Source organism: Melospiza georgiana, chromosome 2 (genome assembly GCF_028018845.1).
Source record: "Melospiza georgiana isolate bMelGeo1 chromosome 2, bMelGeo1.pri, whole genome shotgun sequence".
Taxonomy (NCBI): domain Eukaryota; kingdom Metazoa; phylum Chordata; class Aves; order Passeriformes; family Passerellidae; genus Melospiza; species Melospiza georgiana.
Genome location: NC_080431.1, coordinates 73,041,293 through 73,060,081, shown reverse-complemented (window position 1 = coordinate 73,060,081; position 18,789 = coordinate 73,041,293). Strand labels below are relative to the sequence as shown.

Below are 18,789 nucleotides of genomic sequence, written 5' to 3'. Positions count from 1 at the left end.
ATAAGGAGTCAAGAGCAGACATAGGCTGGGATGTCTTGTTCCATATGACAGGCTCGTGTTTCTTGCCATTTACATTTCAGGCAGCAATAAAAGCAGGGGGAGGGAGGGCAACTATGTGCCCACTAAAAAACTTCTGGAATGTTTTCCAATCAATACCCAAAATACAGATAACTGACTTGAAAAACAAAACCCCCAAAAAAACCCAGTAAAAAAAACAGACCAAAAGAATTGCAGTAATTAGGAGAATTTCCTGTGAAATGTATAAGGGAATCAGTCTCACTTCAGATGAGAAGAGGCTCCGTGCACTGCATGGATGTATCAAAATGTGCAGTATTCCACAGAGCCCCTGCTGGCATTCAAAACTCCCCACGACTGACCTGCTGGAGAGGAAATTGTCACTGCAAGGGAAAAAGGGGTCAAGTGGACAGACAAGACATGGACAAGTGACACTACCTGACCCACACATTTCTGCATAGCTGCCACCTTGCACTCTACACAGCAGCAGCATGGGGCATGTGGAAACAGCCAGCTGCAGCTTCTCTTCCTGAAATTGGCCCTGGAATCAAGGCTAAGTGTACTGGGCTTGATGTCTGCCAAGGGCAAATATTGGGATAAAACCAGGCTTTTGTTATTGCTAAATGAAATTAAATAAAAGAATTTTGTCTGTGTGAACCTCACCCTAGAGACTTAGGGTCTAGAGTTAGTTACAGAGAGAGACAGAATAAATGGGGAAGCTTCATAGTGACTTTGATAATTCAGGAAAATTGTCCTAGTTCAAAGTCAAAGATAAGAAGTTAATTTTTTTTATCCCTCTGACCATAGGGAATCATGCTGCTTAAAACATCTCAGTACTCAAAGTTAAAGAAAAGAAGTGCTACCTGGCAAAAGTCATGTTTTCAGTATGGCTGCAGCCTTTGGGGTGCCTGAGCACCTCCTTTCCCCTTAGCTGAGGCTGACACTTCTAATCCCTCCCTTTATCATTGTCAGGAAATTTTGTGTCATGGTCACATCCCTTCTACTTCTGCAGCCTCCCCTCCCCTCCCCTCCTTTTTTTCCTTATTCTCATTTTAATGACAGGAATTTCAAAGCAGATTGCCTGGACCTGAAAGCTTAGTCACATCAGCTGACCCCTAAAGGACTCCCCACCCAGTCAGAGGCAGAGTTGTACCTCTGTGGCACCTGGCAGCAGCTGTAAAAGCAGATGCAGCTTATTGTCACCATCAGAGAGGTGAAAAATTAAATTAAAAATGAGGCTGATTTATGAAGGCGACTCATCAGGGAAATCTTGGCAGCAGATGGGAAGAGTCCTTACAGGTATCTAAACAATGTGTGACAGTGCAGTTTTTATATTCTTGATTCTTGAAAAAAAGTGAAATTGTACTTCGGAGCCATGGAGAAAAGGGGATTCTAAGAGTTAACTTGGAGTCTCTTTAAGATGTCTGTTGAAGGGCTAAACCCCACTTTTTCTGTTTGGTGTGTTTTTTTCCTCTATTTTAAAAATAACACCAATATTCTCTTATGCTTCTCATCATTTTAAAACAGCCTTATGCAATTACATCCTTTATGAGAGAACTCTATAGTCATGATCTGATTTAAATCCCCCTTTTCCCCTTTTAATTCAAGCCAGGCATTATATTGGGTTTTGGTAGTGTGGGACTGCAGTAGTGTCTTCTGTGAGGAGCTGCTGGAAGCTTCCCTCTTGTCTGATGCCAGCCAGATCCAGGACAGATCCACCAGAGGCCAAGGCTGAGCCCAGCGCCAATGCTGGAAGCACCTCTGAGGTAACAGATGCAAGAAGGGGGAAAAACTTCTGGGCAACAGCAGTCAGAGGAGAAGAATGAGAATATATCACAGGAGCAGCCCTGCAGACCTCAGGGTCAGTGCAGGAGGGCCAGGAGGTGCTCCAGGCACCAGAGCTGAGATTCCCCGGCAGCCTATGGAGGTACAGGGTGGAGCAGGGATCCACCTGCAGCCCCTGGAGCAAGTGGAAACTTAAAGGAGGCTGTGAGCCCTTGGGAAGCTTGTGAGACTCACATTGGAGCAGTTTGTTGAGGATTGTCTCCTGTGGGAGAGAGTTGAGGCTGGAGCAGGGGAAGAGTGGGAGGAATCCTCTCCTGAGGAGGGAGGAGCAGCAGAGACAGTGTGTGATGGCCTGACCACAGCCCCCACTCCCTGTGCTCCTGAGCTGCTGCATGGGAGGAGGTTTTAAGATTTACTTGTTATTTTTCGTTACCTTACTCTGATTTTATTGGCAATAAATTGACTTAAGGTCGAGTCTGTTTTGCCCACGATGGTAATTGGTGAGTGAGCAATTGTCCCTCTCCCTGTCCTTATCTCCATCCTCGAGAATGTGGTTATATTTTTTCTCCCACTGTGCTGAGGAGGGACAGAGTATTGTTGGTGGGCACATGGTGTCCAGCCAGGATCAACCCTTCACAGCTATTTTCAAGAGCCCTTCATTCTGGAAATTGCCTACTCACTAATGAGAACTGTTTTTCTACTTTTTATTAAATCTTTCTTCCCACTCCCTAGTCCAGGCTGACAGAAACTATTATGTACATCACAATGTTTTGTTTCTAGCATTATTTTTTTCCCAGCTTTCTCTTATTTTTTGTATTATTAATAATTTTCGTCTGCCTCCACAGACAGACAAAGAGTTGGATTAAATTTTTTTGAGAGAGATTCCTTTTGGTCAGAAAAATGTTGATTTTAGAAAATCATCTATTTGTGAGAATGCAACTTTTGTGGCAGGGGTGATAACTCCAACCTTGAGTAGATTTGACTCTAATATCATAGAAAGAGCAAGCATTTCACTGCAAAATATCAACCAACCAAGTAAATAGCTAGATCCTGGGCCCAAGTTAGTTCTGTAAATAATAATAAAAAAAGCATTAACTTTTTCTCTATAAATCAATTCAGCTTATTTCCCAGAGGCCTACTGGCTATTCTATTACACATAGATTTTTCATATCAAATAAATATAAATTTTTGCATGCTTATGATGCTCTAAGGTTATAAACAAGAGAAGGATTATAGGGAGATGAAATATCTTGTATTAGAGCAGATGGCAAGCTTGAAGGTACATAAACTTTCTTCAGTTCTTTGCACTCCTGAAATGTGCTTGGCTTTTTTTTCTAGCTATAACATTTGGCTTAATAAAATATATTGTTCCTGTTGACAAAACTTTCCTTCTGGAAAAAGTTGTCTTTTCCTAATCTGCTGCAGAAAAAGAAAATCCAAAAAACTAACAAACTCAAAACAAAACCAATATCTCAAGCAAATGCTTCTTTTCAAGCAGACTGTCTTGCCTTTTGGAATTTGTGAAGACCTTCATCAAACCTTTTCTGTTCTCAGCAGGAGAGGAGTTCAGAAACATTTCAGTTCTCTCTGTGCCTCTGGACTGATGGTGTTTCAGTTAGATGTGAAATTGGATGAAAGAAGTTCAGTCTTCTTCAAGGCTATCAAAGCGTACAATAAACCCACGGCACACACAAGAGAATAGGTACACTCACCCAAAGCAGAAGTTTTATTCTCAGTTGCATGTTGCCTAGGAAGCCAGTGGGTTCTAATGGTCAAAGTCATCTTAAGTTCCCATTTCTCATATTTCCAGCCTCTTACATACAGCTCAAACTGTCAGAATTGTAGATTTCTTCAACAGAACCAGTTCTCAAAGGAATAATTGTTCCATATTCCTTTCTGGGAGAAAACCCACTTTCAGGGCAAGGAAACGCAGGGAAGTTTCTAAAGGATTTTTAAGGGATAGCACATACCTTCAAGGGTGATCTTGTGGAGAACAGTTTGAGGTCTGGGTTCTCAGTGTGCCATATCCTTACTCTAGGTTGCCTCCTAAAGCAACCTGAACACCATTAATTTGTAAGCAGATCCCTGCTGAAGCAAACAGTGCATGCAGATCATCAGTAGTAATTGAAGCCTGTGTGAAGCTGGCCACCAAGGAACATCAGCTTTCATGCTCCTAGCCATACTATCCTGGCATGCATAACCTTTTCTGCAGGCATCTGTTTGTCTGGTTTTGGTGCATGTACCTCAGAATACTGACAGGAACAAAACAGGCAGAAGCTGGGTGTGTGCAATTCTTGATCAAACTGTACTGGGAGCTGAGAAGGTGGTGCCTTGCCTTTCTGGTTCCAAGATTTTGCTCTTTGAGAGAAAAGGTAGAAAGACATTGTGGTCTATAGGAAAATACCCCCCAATTTAATAAATGACTGCCTTGCATTAGGTAAGGCATTGGAGCTGGCTGGGATATAGTTAGGTAACAGCTGTTCATAAACGCTGGTATAAGGAGAGCTCAGATAGCCCTCAGTTTAGGAAAAAAGTTTGCTGTTTCCTCCCCCCTCTCCCCCCCAGCTATCTAATCAAGAACAGCAATCAAGAGATCTATCTAATCAAGAAGTTTTACCTTTTTGCCTGAGTGGTAGCAGCACTCCAATGTACAAGTAGATTTGTAGCTCCATGATTTCCATTATTAATGTCCTGTTTTGGATTTGCATCATTCCCAGTAGATTTATCTACCAGTAGTGCCCATGCTCTTGACTTTGGCTGGTCAAAGCAGTAGCTGAAACAGAAGAAGGTATGAGGGAGGCTGAAATGGGAACTTTAACTCATCTTTCTTTGTGGGCTTGTTTATTGGGAAACAATATCCTGCTCTGTTTTTTATTGACGTTGCCCTCCAGGAAAACTGCTGCTTGTTTCCATCTCTTCTGTCTGCCAGCTGCTCAAGCTCAGCTGAGAAGTAGAGTTTTCTTTGGTTTAAAGTGCTCTGTGATCTGAAAGCAAAGCATTCATGGGACTGCTTACCTTCCAGAGGAAAGAAAAAATAGACCATTAAACATCTGATCAAGGAGTGCTGTTCATAGTAGACAGCAGATAAGATATAGGTGAAAAAAATAATGTAGGTTTTGTGTTAGAGACTCAACAAAATCATAAGGAGATGAATTTCAATTTCACAATTTTAATCCTGGTGTTTCATGTTGTTTCTTGTGAATATGCCTGCAGACCTTTCAGACTAAGCATTAGGAATAAGGAACATAATTACAGAAATTTTATTTGATAAAATATGATGAATCTGAAGTTTGCTGATAAGTGGCAATGGTCATAAAGGAACTGTCTCTATAGCTGATTAATACATACTATACCACCTGGCAAGTCCAGATGGTTTTATGCAATCATCTGTATACTCTATGAAATTTATGGTCTTGAAAGCATTCAGAGCAGCACCCTGATAAGAGGAAAGCGAATGAACCAGGTACATTAGATACCAGACACAGACCACTGCTTAGGTCTGGTAAAACCTGGGATGTTTTTGGAACAGATTGCAGATTTCATTGGTAAGACCAAAATGCAGAAGGGATCCTGGCAGAACTTACATCTGCAAGAGGAATTATGCTGCAACTTGGTAAGCACTACTCTGCTGCTTTCATCAGACTTTTAATTTAGTGGAAGCTGCACGAGAGGATATGGTGCCTCACCAGAGCCAGTCCTATGAAGAGGAAAATGTCTGGGCTTACCACATGCTGGGGGAATGTACCTATGAAATCCATTTAACTCCTAAGGATTTGGATGCATACTGGGAGACTGAGTGAGGCTTGCAGCTGCAAGAGGAGGTGGTTGTGGAATTTCCTCACAGTGCTTAGTAATGAGGATATGTGATTTTGATATTTTCTGGCCTCAGAGGATAGGAAGCAGTATCACCAGCAACCTGAACCACAGCCTTGAGCACCAAAGGGGGATTTTTTCCTATCCAGTCTATAAAAACTATTTTACTTTAGTAGAGCAGTTTGATATTTGATGAGCTAGAGAAGCATGAACAAGGCTATTGCCTTGTGGAGAAGTGTCACCTGGGGGTGGGGGTGCAGGGAAGAGAAGTTTTATTTACTGATGTAGCAAATGTGTAATTTATGTCACACAGTTTCTCTCTTTAATGTGCATTTACAGAATCATCAAAGTGAAACAATCTGCTAGAGGGTTTTGGCAAATTCTGCAGGTAAGGTTTATCCCAGCGATAAGAACAGTTGCCTAGAAGGTGAAAATTTCAAATCCTTGAAGAGAGACTGGGATAATAAGCACGCTCCTTATCTCGGCAAGTTCCCTTACTGCTGAGCTACTGAAAAAGGAGGGAGATGACCTCCTCTTTCTGCAGGTTTTTACCCCCCCTTCCCTTCAGGGTTTGACTTCAAAGCAAAGGCATGCTTTGAGACTGAACTGCAGAAAGCTGGACTGATTTCTGAACACAGAGTAGGTGTCTATGACCAAACTGATGCTAAAGAAACAGAAAGACTTCTCAACTCCTACTTAATTTTGTGGGTTTTGTACTCTAAAATCACTGCACACTTCCCAACCTGATCAGAAAATTTTCTCTGTGGCTTGTATCCTCCCCTAAGCTTAAACAGAGTTTCTCACTCTGGAGGGGTTAGAGATGTACCTAAGCTTACCGAAGCTCCTTTGACTTTGTCACTCCCTTGCAGCTGGGTCCAGTCATCTTCCTCAGCAACTGCCAGGCACCTATCAGCAAGCACAAGACCCTCCAGAACTGAAATTGAGATTAAAAACATACAGCTGCCACAAGAGGTAAGGACAGACTCTTTCCCCCAAACATTTTACAAATGGTTTTCTGGCTGAAGGAATTGCCCATGAGGTGGAAGCCTTGGGGATCACACAGCCCGTGTCAGCTGCAGTCTCCAAGGGCAGCCTAGTGCATAACTGATATTTAGGGAGATGATGTAGCATTTTCTGCTAGCTTGTATCTGGTAGGACAGAACTTCTCATGCTTTCAAGGTATGCTTTTTAAGCTGCATAGCAACATTTAGTATAATGGCAGCATAAACTTGCACAGCATTTTAAAAAGTGAATGCCAAACCTTGTAATGAATTGCCTAAGGGGAATTTATACAGGAAAAAAATACAAATAATGCCAACACTTTGGAACTGCACACTCTGCATTTTAACTAGCATCTAAAGTGACAAGGGAATTATTTGTTGTGATTTTTTTCTCCTTTTTAAAATGCAAATTTGAAAAACTAGGCTTTATTCTAACCTCTGCTTTGGATTCCTAGAAATTAAGAAGTCAATTTTTATAGTTTTCCCTAAAGTTTGAGAAGTCTCTGTCTGAAAACAGGCTTTCTTTTGTTGTGACTCTCTTGAGAAAGAAAATCCAATAGTGTAGAAATGTATGTGTGTCCAAAGCACATAGAGCTGATGTTGGGACTCTAAAGGGCAGAGCCAGAGGGAGGCTCCAACACCAGACAGAACTCCAAAGTGCAGCTTCTTAGAAAGTGGTTCCTGGATGGACTAATAATTTCTCAGATTGTGGATTAGAGCCCCTAAAATAAGAAAAAGGAGTTAAGCAAGATGTTAAGATAAGGGAGCTGAGATTATGTATCTGTGCTTATAAGGGTAATAAATAAATAAATAGGAAATCTCTGTGCTGTGGTTGAAGCCTCTGAGTACCTGAGAATGCTCTTTTGCCTAAGTCAGAAGAGGAAAGAAACAATCTGAAAATCTACTTATCTGAAAAGACCTTGAGAAGGAAAATCTGTAGAGAGTTTGGATGTTTGCAGGAAAGGTGCACACCAGGAGCTCTATACTCATTCCATTCTTGCTGAGGTTAGAGACAAATAACAAATACCTGATAATTTCCTTCAATTAAGTCACGCAACATTCCTTTTCTATTTAACTATGCACCTATGGAAACAGAATGAAGCTGGAAAGAGGTCATGAAATGAAATGAAGTGATCTTTTTCTTCTACATGCACCAGGTCTGTACCTGGAGATCCCTGAGGGAACGCTTGTAGGTGTCTCACCAGTTTACCCTTATTGAATCTATTGCTTTAGCTGTCCCACAGCCCCAGTTAAGCCACATCTTTCAGACTCCACTATAACTGTAATCTATTTAAAAAATAAATTAACACAATTAAAAATAAATTATTTTTAAAAAGGGACTAGCTGACTAAGTGTATACATAAATGTTTTGATAAAGCACATTAAAGAAAGTGGATGACTTGGAAAAATATTTGGTATGAATATAAGTAATGAGTATGTAATAATAAATAGTAATAACAAACCAAATATTTTTATTGTATATATTACATATAAGAAGCCCTATGCAGACAGTTTTTGAGGTTTTTCCATTTTCAAAATCTATAAAAATGATCCATGTTTTTTACTGAGGCACTTAGTTTTTACTCTTATACTACATATCTATGCAAAAAAGGCTGTTTTTCAAGCTTTCATGACTGTAGGCAATCCTTTCAGAAATTCTAGGTAAGATTTTAAGAATAAAAAACCTATATCTATGTGCATAAATTAAACTATTGCTTGCTTGTTTGTGAAGGCTGGAAATAAAGGTAGCAATATCTGATGAAGTAAACTTACCTAGAGTAAATCCTGTTGACTAATCTCTTGTTTCAAAGATCAAAATAAACAGTTTTCTTGAAATATAAAATTATTTCATGAGGTTAAAATATGTGGGTTGTTGAAAACAACAGCTTCGGGGGCCTCCTCTCATTTTGCTTTTAGGAGTGGTTGAGGCACTAAAAAATTGAGGAAAGTGATACCAGTGACACCCTGGGTCTTCCTTTGTCCCATCCCTGGAACTCTCCCTTGAGGCAGTGTCCAGACTCACAATACAGTCACTTGGGCCCTGTCCCTTGCAGTTTTATTTTGTTCTTTAGCAATATAAGCTGTTTTATTTCCTCTCAATGGGCCTGAACTGATGGCAAAGTCCTTGTGTCCTTGCCTGAACAACTTTCGATCTAAAGGCAGGGTGAACACAACAGTGGCTATCCGTACCAAACAAAATGTCTGAGAAAACCAGATAATTCATTGTGTCTGGATAGAATGTGTATGACTTTCTAAAATTCTCAGGGCCAGGTCATCCTCAGATATAAATCCATTTACCATTAACTTCATTCATTGAACTTGAACCAGTTAGCAGCAGGTAAAGGTCCAAGCTATTTATACCTTTGCAGTTCTTGGCCTCTGTACAAGGGTTATTCCAGCTCTATGCTGGTAGAGGGTCTTGAGTAGTAGGGTCAGGCCACAACTGAACCTCTGTGTAGTAGATAATATTTTATTTTAAATGAGACTCAGAACCTCAGACCTCAGCAGCAGTCAGATGGTGCAGCTCCTTGTCCACAGAGGTCAGATCCAGGTGGATATTGCATTGCTGGAGGCAGTCTATCACGATTTCTGTTTTCCTTTTAGTAGTGCCACTTGGATAGAAATCCAGCCCTTATGGTAATGAATAAACACTTGTATCACTTCAGATTTCTCTTGTATTTAAAACTCTGCCCCATTCAGTTATTCATCTGAATAGAACATCTATTATCAATGGCCATTTTGTCCACTTCAGATCCTGAGAGAGCAAAGGAATATATATTGCTATTAGGCTGATGTCCAGCACTTTAATAGGCTTTTCATAGCATTTCAATGAAAATTAATAATCTTGGTGTCATATTAGCTTAATTTTAAAGAATCACATGAAAAGAATATTATCCTGAGTTAGCAAACATACTGTGTAAACAGAAATTACTATAGAGACATAACTGAGTTAGAGGTAAAGCATATTAGCTAAGTGCTTGCACCAGATAATTCACAAAAGGCTTATGGCCTCTCCAGCTAATATTGTCCTAAATCATCACCCAAAGAAATTGTGTTAAATTGTGTTAAAACAGGGAGTTAGAGAATGGCAGACAAATGACTAATTAACTTTTTACCAGTGAGTCATAAATATTTTGCTGCTGTTCTTTTTCTGGAGGTTTGTGTGTAAGCAGATATTTAGGCAGAGTCTATGCTGCTGCTAAAAGACAACAAAGGGAAGGTGGTAATTTTGTGTTTCCATGGTTCTGGACTGCTGTGGTGGAAAAAACAGTTCCAGAGACAAGCTACGGGGGCCTGGCTTACTACAGCCTTGAACTGCCGTGCAGTTCTTTGGGAGATCCTGCAGTGTGTTACAACAGATTTCTAGCTCTTTTCTGTGGGAAAACCTCCCCTAGGCTGCTTCATGGAATTCAGATTATTTTTAAGGATGAGGGAAATATTTTGATCATTTAGCATGGTCTTCTTATCCCATGTATTTCACTGGACATTTTCAAGACATGGTTGGACAAGACAGTAGATAATCTCAACTAGGCTTCCTTTCCCACAAGGGATTGGATGAAAATATCTTTCAAGGTCCCTTCCAGTGTGGCCTATTCTATGATTCTATGTGAAGACATGAAAGGACACTTTCAAGAAAGTATTTTGTTAATGAAATTTTGGAATAAAAGGGCCTGGACAGTGGCTGATAAAACTTCAGTTTTGGTTCCAGAAGAGACTGCCTGGGAAAAAAGCCTCTTTGTCAATATGGATGTGTTAATAACCAGAGTAGGTCCAGTATTGGATAATTTTTGTGTACTGAGAGAGAGAGAGAGAGAGGAACATACCAAACACTGTAGAGAACACTTCTGGAACAAAGAAGGTGAAGTGACCATAAAACATGGCCAGTCACAAGTGAAAAAATGCTTGAAGTTCTAATTTTTTAAATGCAATTTGTTAAAAAAGGCAGAGCCTCAGCTGATATGAACAGAAATGTGTGATTGGAAAAAATGGCTGTCAGGTGTGTTTTGCTGTTCTGCTTTCAAGAAAAATTAAAATCTCCTTTTCTAGGTACTTTATGAAATGGCCTTCTTTGGCTACAGGAAAGTGCTGGACTACAGGAGAAGTGCTGAGGTTGGACTGCATAGCTCTTTTCTTTCTGAGTAAACTTGGAACAATTTGTACCAAGCTTTATGCTCGGTCCATGTATGCATGGTCTTGTGCTTAAAACAAAATGGACCAGGATCCTGTCTCCAGTCCTGAAAACAAGAGTTATGGCATGTCCTCTTTTCTCTTTTGTCCAGAGCAGGATAAAACCCTATCTGCTCCCCACTGGTACAGTCCCTGTCCTGTGCTATTCCCCAACCTATGTCCTGCATAGGTCTGGAAGAATGTTGGTTGGCATGGGGCCAAACTACTGGCCAAGGCTAACAGCTGAGGAGAGTGGATAGTCACAGCAGAGACACAGCAGGAGCCTTTCTGGTGCAGTTATGGTGGAAATTGCCATGTAGCTCAGTAAAAGCAACCTATCAAATGGTGTGTTAGCAACACAGTCACTCCAATGACCCAGAATTCGTGAGTACCTATGATTTTTCAGATGCCTGGGAATGTGTAGGGAGTCTTGACATGAGCATTCAATCCTAATTTCACAGGGTGGTTTTACAGTGAAGTGAATGAATTCTCTCAGCACATGGTTGGAGCATGGAAAATTGATTCCATGGATGGCACTGTCTTGCTGGAGGGCACCCTATGTTACTGCATGTTAGCATTTCCTTTAGAGGTAAAATCTGAATGCTGTTGATCTGACTGTGGTGGGATTTTAGGGCAGAAAGATTTGTGTTCATGTCTAAAAAAAAGTTTTTGGATGCCTTGTCCTTGGAAGTGTTCAAGGCCCCTGTTGGATGGGACCCTGAGTTAGTAGCATCCCTGTCCTGAGTAGCAGGAGGTTTGGAACTAGATGGCCTTTAAGATCCCTTCCAACCCAAACTATTCTATGACTCTGTGATTCTAAAAAGTGACTGATAACAACTCTTGATCAAAATTTCTACAAAGATACTTACTGACAAACCGAAATTCTGCAATTTTCCAGACCCTCAGTCTAGGAGAGAGTCTGTATTTTCTACGTTCGAGAATGAGTTTTGACTTGAGAGAAAAAATGGTTATCTTAGTGCTCCGTGCTTGGAAGAGGCAAGGGTGAGAGCAAGTGGCAGAAGGACCAGCTAAATGGACTGGCAGAAATGTGACTACTTCAATAGCCATTGTCAAAGCTCTGCCAGTAACACTGGTGCAATGAACCATGGACTTGTGGGACACAGTTGGAATGTTCTAGTGTGAAGTCCAAGGTTAATTTTAATGTATTCTGGCCTACCAGACCTCTTTAGTAATTAAAACAGACATTTCATGCTTCTGTAAGGAACAAAAAATAGATTCTATTTTAAATATATACATCCAAGACATATAGAGGTTGTCAAGGAAACCTGTTCTGTTTTCAGCCTGAGGCCAAGTTGTCTGACTAGAAAAAGTGAGCTACAAGAGACAATCCAAAATTCCAAAGAAAGCAAAGCAACCTTTCTACTTGCACTACCCCTCAGGTCAGTCTTGATATACACAAAGAAACCCTCACATCCCAAGGTAGCAGCCCAGTGAGTCATGGGAAGGATTTTGCTTTTGTGATTGAGGGGAGACTGTGAAGAATCTTGAAAGACTGAACCAGTGCCATGTACTGTTGACTGGTGTTAACATCTTCAATGGATTTGGAGCTGTACCTTTCTGAAACTCTTCATTTCTTTTTGCTTGCTTGTCCAGGACATCTCAGTGGGTATGAGCTGAGGGAAAATCTAATCCTCCACCCCCTTCTCACAGTTTTTAACATGTGCTACTTTGAAACAGCCTGCAGTGACTGGGGTAAGGCTAAAGCCCCCACAGATATTTGGCAGCATTTTGTCACTGAATTTTCAGGGTTTAGTCCGGTAAACAGACTAGAATTCAGACACAACTGTTCTTCTTTTTTTTTTTTAAATTGCTGGACACTGTGTAATTTCAATGTGTCTTGGCATAAAAAGTCTTGTTCTCTTTGCTTTTGTAAGCAGATTTAAAGGATAAGGGATAAGATTGATTTTAGCAGATGATCCCCAAAACTCAATTTGTCTTAGAGATGTAGAAACATTATCTGCCTTCCGTCTTACGGTTCTTAAGGTCTTATGTTCTTCTGGATTGTCTCTGAGTTTACTTAGCTGTTAGGATCTATGTGTGCATTTTACCCTGTTCCTGTGCCTATCTGAGCACTAGGGAATATATACATATGGCAAACTAAAGGAAAAAGTGTTATTTAGTGTGCTAGTTTGGCTAGGATGTTATTTTTTTTTCCATAGTAGCTGCTCTGCAGCTGTTATTTGGACTCATGTTGGAAGCAGTGTTGATAGCACCGGGATATTCACATCACTGCTGAGCAGTTCTTACATGGAGGCAAAGCCTTTTCTGCTCCTCGCCCCACCCCACCAGCGGGGAGGCTGGGTGTGCACAAGGAGTTGGGAGGGGACAAAGCTGGGACAGCTGACCCAAACTGACTACAGGGATACTCCATACCATATTCCACCATGCTCTGCATATAGAACTGGGGAAAGAATAAAAGGAAGGGGGAGACATTCAGAGTTTTGACATTTGATTTCCAAATCACTGTTATGCAGCTGTTCAGTCCAGGTAAAGGATTGGATTAGCAACCTGGATGTGGTACTATATATAGTATATATAGTACTATATATACTATACATAGTACTATAATGTGTGTATATATATATATATATATATATATATGTATGTATGTGTATATATGTGTGTGTGTGTATATACATAGTGTACTATAGTACTATATATATATAGTACTATATATATGTATACTTCTGGATTTAACTGGAAAAGGAAAGGATGGCAAGTGTCCATGAACTTTAATCAATGTGCCTACTATCTCTTCCAATATCCCAGGGACACAGCTGATTAAAAGAGAGTAGGACCTTAAAAAAGACGTACATAGAGGACAGAGAAATGCTCTGTGAATCAGGTGAATACCATGTCTGTGGTCTCTGGCCACCTTCCCTGGTCTCTTCCAGGGAGCTACATACAGAAGAGTTGTTGGTGAGCAGAACTTTCTTCATTCAACTGTCTGAAGAACACCTCAACAAAGGGTGGTACCTCCTAAGGTTTCCTCTTTTACCTTTGTTTCCTTGCCTGTCTGTATTTTGCAGCTTTGTATTTTCTCTTGTCCTTGCTGGAATAGAGTAGCTTTTTCTTTTGTGTATATGAAGCAGTGCCCATGTTTTCTATCCCCCAGGAGCAGGGAGGAACTGAGAGCCCTCCAAGTCATTTGGAGAGTGTTTCTCACCCATGACACTGCATTTCAGGGGTTAAGAACACCCCTTTTACTTTGCTACAAGATTCCTTGCAGTTTGAGGCTGACACTCTAATCATGGTGTATGATACTCAGGACTTCTTTTTGTCGCTGTAAGAACACAGCAACAAGTTTTCTTCTGGGAAGATTCACCCTGACATGACTCTTTTGAAATAGTGATCTAAAAGGTGAGGAAGGCCTTAATAGAAGGCATTCTGTAATATTGGAGGTGTTATTCTATGAGTGAGGATCAGAAGAAATGTGAATGAGTCTCCAGTGCTCTCAGAGCTGCTGAACAAAAATAGGTCCTTTTGAAAATGCTACTTTTTGAAAATGTTATGGATCAACAGAGGACATACAATAAAAGTGTCTTCTTCTTTTGGTCTTATTTGAAGGTTTGTTTGGACTATAAAGCCATAAGCAATTGCCTTCTGCTTTTGGTAAGACTCAAGGGAACTATAAAAATCCACTTTGTGTCCAAATACGTACTTCCTCTTTTTTCTCTCATTTAAGAATGAGCTGCAAATAGTTAAAATTATGACAAAGTATAAGGGCAAACTCTACCCACAAACAGTAATGGAGAGTGTTGTGACTCTCATATTGATATGATTAGGGAAGAAGGCCTATTTATCCTTCTTTCTGATCAAATCTTTAGATTAGTGCTACCAAGTTTAGTAAAAGGAGCCTTTGAATGCAGTTAGCCCAACTACCTTTTGAAATATTGTCTATCACCACACCTATTCCACCTCAGGAGTAAAATTCTGTAGGGAGTGTCTTGGAGCTATGGGTTTCATGGAGCTGAGGTCACTTCCTTCCCCCATTCAAGACTGGAGAGACCTTCTTGGGGTCACTTTCTTCTTGAAGTGATATCCTCATCAGGTCCTGCTCCACTGGGCAACTGAAGCTGACTGTCTCTTTCAATTTAAAGGAATAAAAAAAGGGTGGGATGGAGAATAAGGGGTTAGTAGAGGCACAAGCCATGGCATGGACTATCTCTCACTCAGCAAACTACAGGATATTTTACTGGGTAAGGATTCTACCAAGACTACAACTGTCAAGAATTCTGAGTCAAATTCAAGCATTTTTAAAATAAGATCCTAAAGATGACCTTCCTCAGGCTTGCACCTGAATGTACCAAGTGGTGGATGTAGAACAAATAAATTGACACCGATTCCACATTTCACCTGAAAAAAGTAGCTTTTGGTATTGTTTGTAGGCTGTATTTTAAAGTGAAGAGATTTGCACTGTGAGGAAAGATCATGAGTTCTGGTTAGTTTATTTTTTAAAAAGCTTGTCAAGGGAATCTTGAGGGCTCAGAGATATTTTCCAGTCAACATTTAGCCAAAATAATTCACAGACCCATAAAGCACAAACCCTGTGGGGGACAGTTCAGCTTCTGTTTGTATTCAGCTGCTCTTTGTCAAGGCACAGTCTACTACAGCTACAGCACTGAAACAGGCTCTTTAGTACCACAGGCATAGAGAAAAACAGAGTTCAACCCAGTGGCACACAGAGGTTCCTGTTTTGCTAGCCACTGAACAATACCACAGTAACAGGAAACCTTTCCTATAAGGAGAGTATAGTTCAAATAATCCAGGCGAGAGAGATGCAAAGGGACTTTAAAACAGTTTTCTAAAGACACCCAGCTTGTGGCAGGTCATTAAGTGCTATTCTGGTGAGAAGACAATTTTTTAAGGTTTCAGGTATTCTTCAGTAGACACACCATGCAAATTTATAATTATGGGATTTTGTGTTACGATAAGTGCATAATTTTTTATTTGCAGCAGCCTTTTTAATGAGACAGAAGTTGCTTCACATTGCCTTGGTGTGAACCTGTGTGGGATGTTGGGAGGCTCTTTGAGGGTGGCAGTGAGCTGCCCAAAGGGCTGCACCTGAGGCATCAGGCCAGAGTTTGGCTGAGAAATGAACCTGAACTGGATCCAACATAGGCAATGAAGGAGTTGTAAGAAGGTGAAGAGGTATTAATAAAAAAAAATAAAAATCTAATTATCTGGTTGGAAAAAGTGAACAAAGCCCTGTTTTATTCCTGAAAATGCAGAGCCTTTACACGTTGTGGTGGAAAGTTACTTTAAATTTTAGGTAAGGAAAATGATGCCATGGCAAATTTTTTTATGCAGTGAAGGTAAAACCAAAAGTACTGTAGCAGTTTCTTAAGGTTACTCCTTTGCAACCTGTTCAAATATTTATTAATTACAGCACTTATTTAAGTTCAAACTGAAAGAGTTTTTTAAACTTCCTAAAGTTTAAAGCTTCTTTAAGAGGAAAAAACCCTATACTCATATGCAGGAATAGAATATAAAGATAAAGACAAAAGTTTCCACCGCTGACAGTTGTACTCTGCTGTGTTAATGTCACCAATCTGTTTCAGCAAAACCTTCTCCTACCAGCAATTTAAAGTGCATTCATTGGGAAAACAAATGCAAACCCCTGAGCAGGATAATTCATCATCCTGTTGCATTTTTGTCCATGGAAGATAGCCATGCCTTAAAGCTTACACAGCTTAATGAACATTTGTCTTGTGGGTCTGGTAACAGCTTAAATCTCCTTGTAGTCATATAAATCTTGGTGCATTAAGATGAGATGGAAAAGATCAAAATAGGCTGCCAGAGAACTGGATAAAACAATCTGAATAACTTTTGTATCATAATTTAAAATTGAAAAGTATTTCCTGTGTATATTACCTGAGTTCACTGGATTTGGTGGCATTGAGCTGACTCTGTTGGTATCAGCTCCTTAGTTTAGTAATGGTGAAGATCAGACTGCTTTCGGGGTTCATACACAGATAACATATAGAGCAAGATCTCACAAGGAAATTAAGGTCTGGTTTAGAGAATTGCATTTTGAAGTTTTCTCTCCGGTCTGTGAACTAAATGCTACTTTTAAATTTTGTAGCATGTGAAAATGCCTGCAGGGGTAGGGGGAAAAAAATTTGTTTTGTTATATCCATAGGGGACATGAAGAAGACTTAGATCATGTAAGAAAGGCTTAAACTGAAATAGTGTAGATTTGGAATAGATATTAGAAAAAAAAATTATTTACCATGAGAATAGTGAAACAGGTTGCTTAGAGAAATTGGGTCTGCCCCACTGCTGGCAGTGTTCAGCTGGGTTGGATGGGGTTGTGAGCAGCCTGGTCTAATGGAATGTGGCCCTGCCCATACCATAGAGGGATGTACCTAGATGATCTTTAAGGTCCCTTCTGACTCAAACCATTCTATGATTTATTCTATCATTCAACAATTCATCTGATTTGTAGATGTATTTGAGGACAAATGACCAAGCCAACAGATCATTCTCACTGAGCTCCTTTAAAATCTCTTTGGCTCATCCAAATTCTTTTGGAAAAGCAGTGCTCAAAAGTCCATTTGAAGCTTAGGTAAAGTGTTACTATTTCTGTGGAAAGTGAAGGAATTTTTCTTTGGTGCTGTGGCATCCAGCAGAAGCCTCAGGGTAATCTGGCCTGCTTATCACCTTTATAACACCACCAGTGCATGATGACGTTTTTCAACGGCATGCATTTAAAAGAACAACATGAAACAAAGCAATCTTCTAAATTACTTCTTTGTTTTCATTTGGAGCTTAATGGTATTTCCAAGTCTTTCTATAATGACCTTGTAAAATCATTGACTGCTATCTTCCCTTTTTTTGGTACAAGCTGCTTTTAAAATCTGAGTCAGGGCTCTGTATTAGAACACCCTATTCAGTAAGAACAGGGTAGAGAATTTAATTTTACTTTGGGGTAATGTAATCTTCATGCTACCTTTCTGTTTTTATTTATAACAGAAGAATTCATTTCCTTTTGCCCTTCCTCTACCTTCTATGGCCAGAGAAGAGAAAAAGGTTATAGAAATCTCTACCATTTTTTTGCATAGTCACCAACACGGTCACAGTCCTATGCTGCAGACTTTCCTCCCTCTTTTCCTTACCCCACCTCCCTTAGTGCCTCTGCTGTAGAGTCAGTTTGCCATCCATCAGCTCAACAGCACCCAAAAGCCCATCAAACTGATTCTTCCTTGCAGCCCATCAGATCTGCCTCTTCTCTAAATGGTCAGGGTGCTACTTGTCTTGGCTATTTCTGTCCATGAAAGTGCTGTGAGCCTGCAGGCTGAAAGCTGTTCGTGTATAGCCAGATTTAAGATTTGCAAAGGGCAGTACTTTTTATTTCTTAATTTTCAAAGCATTGCAAATGCCAGGGTATGCAAATGTAGGATATGAAGCTTGGCAGAAACAATAGCTCTTGGAAAACCTCATTAGAGTACCTCATGTACTACTGGGGACTAGAGCAGAACTATTCTTAAAAATACACTTTTGTTCAGAGGGCAATGCACAGCAACAGCTTGTTTACCGTTGTTCTCCATCACCCTCCAGAGTCCAGCTCTTTCCACTTAGAAGGACACAAAGAAGTAGGCTTGGGAATAAACTCTGTTATGTTCAATTTCCTGCACTGGCACTAACCTTCTGGCCCATCTGTTAGGAAACCACATAGGATGTGGAAAAGCTGGGTTCACTTCCCTCCTGTCTGGGGAGATGTGAGCCTTTTTTTTTCCAAGGGCATAGCAAGTCTTGTATTGTACTGGTACTTGTGAAAACTCTTGACCTTGAGTTATTAGGGACAGCCATGTAATGCCTTGAAAAGCTGGTGGTGTGAATATGACTTCATATAGAATTACAGAGTTTAAAAATTGCTGATGTAGGAAGGGAATTCTGCAGATAGCTTTGTCCTACCCTCTGCTCAAAGTAAGGTCAACCAGAACAGGTTGGACAGAACCATGTACAGTATGAAACAAAGGATCTC

At 40.3% G+C, this 18,789-nt stretch overlaps 1 long non-coding RNA gene across 4 annotated transcripts in view; it reads left to right on the top strand.

Annotated features, from left to right (window-relative positions):
- Positions 1-18,789, top strand: part of LOC131096996 (uncharacterized) — a 121,352-nt gene that overhangs the window by 17,868 nt on the left and 84,695 nt on the right. Inside the window, exon 5 of one of the 4 annotated variants that reach the window (XR_009116017.1) lies at positions 6,483-6,579. The exons of the other annotated variants lie outside the window; for them this stretch is intronic. This is a non-coding gene — a long non-coding RNA (uncharacterized LOC131096996). Of the gene's footprint in view, positions 1-6,482; positions 6,580-18,789 lie in introns of those variants that run through there. 4 annotated transcript variants of the gene reach the window in all.